This window comes from Nanorana parkeri, unplaced genomic scaffold, assembly GCF_000935625.1.
Source record: "Nanorana parkeri isolate BGI_ZX_2015 unplaced genomic scaffold, ASM93562v1 scaffold491, whole genome shotgun sequence".
In the NCBI taxonomy this organism is placed as follows: Eukaryota; Metazoa; Chordata; class Amphibia; order Anura; family Dicroglossidae; genus Nanorana; species Nanorana parkeri.
This window is the reverse complement of record NW_017306759.1, coordinates 427,198-434,038: the sequence shown is the minus strand read 5'-3', so window position 1 is coordinate 434,038 and position 6,841 is coordinate 427,198.

The following is a 6,841-nucleotide window of genomic DNA, read 5'->3' as shown; positions in this document are numbered from 1 at the left end:
AATGAGATAAAAAGAGACAGTTAACTCAATGTATCCTAAGGTTGAAAATAATGACCCCAGAGGGACTTAAAGTCCATCTCCACCTTTGTAAGTGATTTGCATTTATTGTGCACATTTTCTTGACTCACATTTTAGGCTTTCTTCGTTTTGTTAATGAATGTTTTATTAGGCCTGAACCCAGAGCCGTAGCTAGCCCCTTTTGCGTCCGAGGCAAGAACAGAAAATTGTACCCCCCAACAGACGTGTTATGTGACCCGACGCCGCACACGCACGACGTCATGCATCCTGCTTCCTGGATGGTGGCACGCATGCGCAGAGTGCGCTGGTGGCCAAATCCAAAATAGCATAAAAATTTGTTTTGTTTGACGAAACTAATGAAAACATTTGTAGTTTCCGTTCATTTAGTCCGAAACAAATTTTTAGTCTTTGCACATGTCTAATAATATGTGTTCATGAGTGTGTCTTATTTTATTTTATTTTATTTTTTACTGTTGGGGGGCTTCGGGGGAAATATTGGGGGTCTAAACAGACCCCTGCCATTTCCCTTTAGAAACAGAACAAGAGACTGAGGACACAGATTCCTCTGCCCATACAGGCGGGGGAGAGCAGCGGGGATCCAAGGAGAAGCTGGAGCCTGTTCCGCTCATCTTCTCACCTGCCGAACCGTGGCTGTATTGGCCGCCTGGCACCCCTGCAGGGAAGGGGATCCTTTGAGACCCCAAAATGTTGCATGGAGTACATTTATGCTGCATTTACGTCAATAAACAGACGTTTATGATTTGCAATTGTGCCGGTGTCTCACTTATTACTTTAATCGTGACGGTTGCCAGCCGTCTACAGCTGCAGCACCCTATTCTACTACTTGGAGAAAGCGGTTTTGAGTGCTATGGGTTCACTGACTGTATCCTGTTGCAAGGGGGGTGCAGCCAGGCCAGCCATGACTACACCTCCTCTCAGCTGCACCTGAGGTGTGTGCCTCACTCGCCCAATGGTAGCTACAGCCCTGCCTGAAGAATAAAAGTTGCTCCACGGGAAAATCAGTCAGACACCAGGGTCGGATGGTAATTATGAATACTAATGAATAGCATAGCTCAGAAAGAGCTTGCACGACACAGAGGCAGCCATCCATGATGATCTGAAGAGGAAAGCTAACAAAAAAAGTAAGTTTGTGTGTTCCTATAGAGTAGCTGCATATGCCTGCTTCATGTTCACTCTGTGTACATTGCTGCCATATGGTTTTTTTTAAAGGACCTCCACAAAGGTGGAAATGGGCTTTAAAGTAGTTTTAAATGCTAAAACTTCTCAAGCTTCCCTGAACTTCTTGTCCAGTACAAGGTCACAAAGGAAAGAGCAGTCTCTAGCAGCCATCCATCTACCAGTATGAAGAGGGGAAGAAGATGGAATAGGGAGATGGAAAATGGCTTCCTTGCTGTTTCTATGTTGTTTGTGGAGACACACAGCGTACTAGCACACACAAACACATGTGACTACTTTACAACACCATGGGGAACAAAAGTAGCCACCCTCCAGCCACCCTTAGTGTCAGCACCAATTCGGAGATGATTGGAGGGTCTACAGCCGACTGACACACAAATAAGATACATTGTTGTTCATAGTTAAGGTACTTGAATATATTTTAAAGATTTAACTCCTGAGTTTAGTGTCATATTAAATTTAGGTATGTAGTTTGTCTTTTTTTAATATTTGCTGGAGGGGGATGACAACTGAGGTGAGTTGGACTTTAACACCCCCACCCACCCATCCTCAGCCCCATCGTTTATATTTTGCTGTCTGTGACATGTTAGGGAGATTTAGCTTACCATTTTAGAATCCTCTGTCACCTTCTGTCCCAGAACCATTGGTCACCAGGATGAATAGTGAGACTGCATCTTCCCAGGTGGGACAGACAACCATTAAAACCTTTCACGTTCCATCGAAGAGTCTAAAAGGTTTTGACTAGTGACACACTTTAAAGGACACAAGAACCGTAGAAACAAAAGCAAAACAAAACAAAAAGAAACTGAAATCTTCTGTGGTTGCTGAGTATTTCACGATTCACCACAACTTCCCTTTCTATTATTTAACCAAGAAAGCTCCAATTAGAGATTCACAGGTCTGGGCATATTTAGTTCATTCTCTGCAACTTTGCGGTCCAGCATCATAGTTACATAGTCAGTCAGGTTGAAAAAAAGACACAAGTCCATCAAGTCCAACCTATAGAGATATAAAAAAAATAAAAAGCTTAAACAGATCGCTGTGCCCACAGTTACCCCCTGTTGATCCAGAGTAGGGCAAAAAAAAACAATAAAGCAAGGTTCAATTTACTCCAACAGGGGGGGGGGGAATTCTTCCCCAGGATCAACAATCTCTTAATATACCTATAAGACATCAATATCCAGTAATATTCTGTACATTTAGGAATGCATCCAGTTAAATCACGTCCGGTTCCTGCGCCTGATGAGATAGCGGCTCTCCCGTCTCCTCCATCCCGCTGTACACCTGTTTCAACCTCTGACTCCTCGCCACATGAACCGGCAACACCATTCTGACTACTCAACCCCGCTGCCCGACATGGACAAGTTAGTCTCCCGGCCGCAGTCCGCACGCCGCTCACTGACGGACAGCATAGGGGGAGAACATGTTGCAGCCAAGATGGCGCTGACTGTGGATACAGCACACAGTGCCACGGAGGAATCTGAAAACGATATGCAGGTACAACCCTCGCAATCCCTCTGCCCCATTGACTATACTAAACTGGCTTCTGAGGTAGCCTCTCACCTGAAGCAAGACATTTCCGTCATTGTTGCTGAAGCCATTAAACTACACCTGGGTACATTATCATCTGCCCTGGACTCTCACCACAAACGGATGTCCTCAGTAGAACAATGCACCGACAGCCTAGAGTGTGGCATGGCAGACAACGGTACCTACCTTAAAGCCGCCTCGCACAAGATGCTTGCGATTACAGAGAAGTTAGATGACCTGGAAAATAGGTCTCGCCGAAATAACTTGCGGGTCATCGGCCTACCTGAGTCAGTGAAACCAGGCGACCTTCTTCCATTTTGTGCGGAGTCAATCCCCGGGGCACTGGGCTTCTTACACTCCTGTACAGTGGAAAGGGCCCACAGGCTGGGTCCCTTCAGAGATGATAACAGGCTAAGACCGGTCATTGTACGCTACTTGAACTTTGCCACCAAACATCAAATGTTTCAATCGTACCGTTCATAGAGGAACCTTGTGGCAGGTGGTCACAAAATCCTACTATTTGCGGACTACTCTGCGGAGCTCACCAAACGCAGAAAATCTTTTCTGGAGGTCTGCCAAGCCCTAGTACAGCAAAGGGTTAAATTTGCTCTGGCATACCGTGCTACACTGCGCATCACAGGCCCAGATGGTACTGTCTCCTCTCTCTCCTTTCCGGAGAAAGCACACGCCTTCCTTCAGAACATGGCGACCACTAGCTCCTCCTCCTCTATCAAGAGCCCCCCGCGGAAGAAAAGATCTGATGCTACTCCGTGAGACCCCTGGCCCCGACGGCCTGCCTAGTGAATTCTATAAAATCCTGCTTGAGGAAACCCCTCAAATCTTAACCCCACTATTCAATCACATAATGCACATCTCGGTCTACCCGCCCACATTTAACCAAGCCTATATAAGACTGTTGCCAAAAAAAGGTAAAGACCCCCTTCAAGCTGGTTCATACAGACCAATTTAATTGCTTAACCAAGGCGCCAAATCTCTCTCTAAAATTATGGCCGATAGGCTGGCCAAGATCCTGCCTCGTCTCATTGGACCCAATCAGTCGGGTTTTGTACAGGGTCATTCTGCAGGCGTGAACGTCAGGAAAAACATCCTGGCTATGGAGTACGCCAGATTGTCAAAACCTTCCCCGCACCCTATAGCTCTATTATCCCTGGATGCGGAGAAAGCCTTTGACAATGTCAGTTGGCTCTGGCTACTAAAGGTAATGGAGAAGATGGGCTTCTCAGGTGCATTTCTCAATTTGTATTCGGCCCCCTCAGCACAAATCTTTACCTCCACCTTACTCCCCTCACCGTTCACACTTCAGAAAGGCACTTGCCAAGGATGCCCCCTCTCCCCACTACTTTTTAACATTGCGCTATAACCCCTATCTAGATCACTTACTAATTCCGCCACATTTACAGGCCTTCGGATAGGCACTGAGGAGTTTAAAGTTGCGATGTTTGCAGATGATATAATTCTCCTCCTGTCACAACCCAGGGCCCAAATCCCAAAAGTATTTGAACACATTAAACTGTTTGGTGAATTTTCGGGATTGAAAATTAATATTGAGACGAGCGAGTTAATGTACCTTAACGGCCCCTGTCCTAAAACCGATTCACATTGGATCAAAAGCTTTGGCCTACACTTACAGACCCAACACATTACCTACTTAGGTATCCAGTCACTCCCCTGTTACGCCTCCCTGCAGTGACAGGATCGAGAAGTGAGCGAGCGCCGGTATGTGTTCGCTCACTTCCCGATCTACTGAGCCGACCTGTGACAGTTTCATTGTCACAGGTCGGCTCAGATTTTGAGGCCGAGTGAAAATCACTCGCCTCATAGTTCTCCTTTAAGGGTTGTGCACACCTGTGCAATCATCGGGTGCTGGCCACTGCTAAAGCCTGTATCTGGGCCTGGGGATCTCATCCCTCCTGAATCACCATGAAACCTCCCAGTTCCAGGATCTCAAATGTAATCCCGACAAACCCTTGCTTCCTGACACGTCTCAGCCCATCTGGCTAAGAGTCCCAGGTGATCAGAATTAGAAGTGCACTCCTAATTATCTAATCACAAACCGAACTAGATGGGTCTGTCTTTGAAACTTTTAAACAAAATTGCTACGCAGTCTAACAATGCAACATATGTGTATAAATAAAGCAGTCTAGTCATCTAGAACCTCTGTACTTCCTTCAATCTTCCACTGTTGTGCAATGCAAAACCTCTGCGTTCTGTTTTACCCAACAACTGCTTCACCACTGTACACCATCCTACTCTCATAGTCTCGCCAACAGATAAAAAGCTCAGATACAGTAAATTCTTCTTAAAACATTTCTTAAACATAAAATAATGTATCTCCAACTGGTGTGTGTTTAATACTGCACTGGATTGAACTGCTTATGTATAAGCAGAGTGGGGTAGTGCTTTGCTGCACTGGGGGTCCCTGGTTTGAATCCCGGCAAGGTCACCATCTGCAAGGAGTTTGCATGTGCTCCATGTGCTTGCATGGGCTCCCTCCCACACTCCAAAAAGCTGCCAACACACCTGGCGATTATCATACGATAATCACGGGAAATCCCGCGATCGCTTGATAATCGGCAGGCGTGTGGAAGGAGTGAAACTGTGCCTACTGTACGGTCGCACGTCTTTTGTCTTATGAGCATGTTTGAAAACCAGCCGAAAAGCGTACGATTTTCGGCGGGCTCGTAAGACATGGGGGGGGCTTGCGATGATCGAAGGTACGATCTGCCTGTCCAAGATGGGCAGATCGTACGTTTTTAAAATTACTTTACAACCATCGCAAGACGAAAGTTCTGGCTGCTACTTTCACAAAAGTCTTGCGATGGTTGTAAGGTGTATGGTCAGCTAAAGACACGCTGGTAGGTTAAATGGCTCCTGTCTAAATTGGTGCTTGTATGCGAGATAGGGAGCTTAGATTGTAAGCTCCTTAGTGGCAGGGACTGATGTGAATGTGCATGTAAATGTATCATATACAGCGCTGCGTAAAAGTGTCAGTGACATATGAATACCTGTAATACATAAAACACCCTGCTGTGTGAAACAGGATAACTCTCCTTCCAGAGAAAGGATTGGTATATGAGAGTAGCTACCCTGCCCTAAGCAAGAGTGTTCAGGGAATATGGAGTTGTGGTTTAAAAGTTGAAAGTAAGCTTTCCTATAGCTTTTATTGTTGTGGCTGCTCCTTTCACCTTTGAATTTAGGCCTATTACTGCTGGATACAAAAAATCAGATGTCGCATCCAAAACTAACTAACTAAAAAAAAAAAAATACTTTTCATGTTTGAATGATGCTGTTGCTGCATGTAAGCCAAGCTAAATGTACACAATACAAAATCAACTGCATATCCAAAAGTATGCAATGGACGAATATGGTGTTGCTGGTGCAATCCTGGCACACTGTACTGTTCCATAACACCACAGACAATTTAAAGGGATCTGCCAAGATTGTAACTTAACTGCCTCCGGGCCGGCCGTAGTAGAAAAACGGCCGGTCGGGAGCTCTCTAGATCTGAGCGAGCGTCTTTAGACGTCCGCTCAGACATGCCCCCTGGCGCGCGCCGCTTGGCGCACGTGAGCGGGAAATAGCCGTTATGTAAAAACAGGCAGCGATGCCTGTTACCATACAAGCGATCCACCGGTACACGAGCTCCCTCCGGTCCCCTCTCCTCTACAAGAATGCGGAAGTGTTGTATAACTACATCACTTCCGCATTCTTGTGTCACTCTCCAGCTTCAGAAGCTGGAAAGAAGCTGATGGAGCAGATCTCTGCTTCATCAGCTTCTTTTGGGGGGTCCTAGGTGACATTAGGGGTCTTGGAGACCCCTGATGTCTTCATAAAGAGGACCTGTCACATATTTTGCTATCACATAGGGAAGTTTAATTAGCCCCCGTATGTGATAGCAATAGTTTAGTGGGAAAAAAAACAAAAAAAAAATGTAAGTTCCCCTCCCCAAAATGTTTTTAAAGTTACACATAAAAAAGAATAAAAAAAAAAAATGTAAAGTCCCCACCCATACATACACGCATGCAAACATGCGTCGGGGGCGCATACGTGCAAAAAAGACGATTGCGCCCATTAC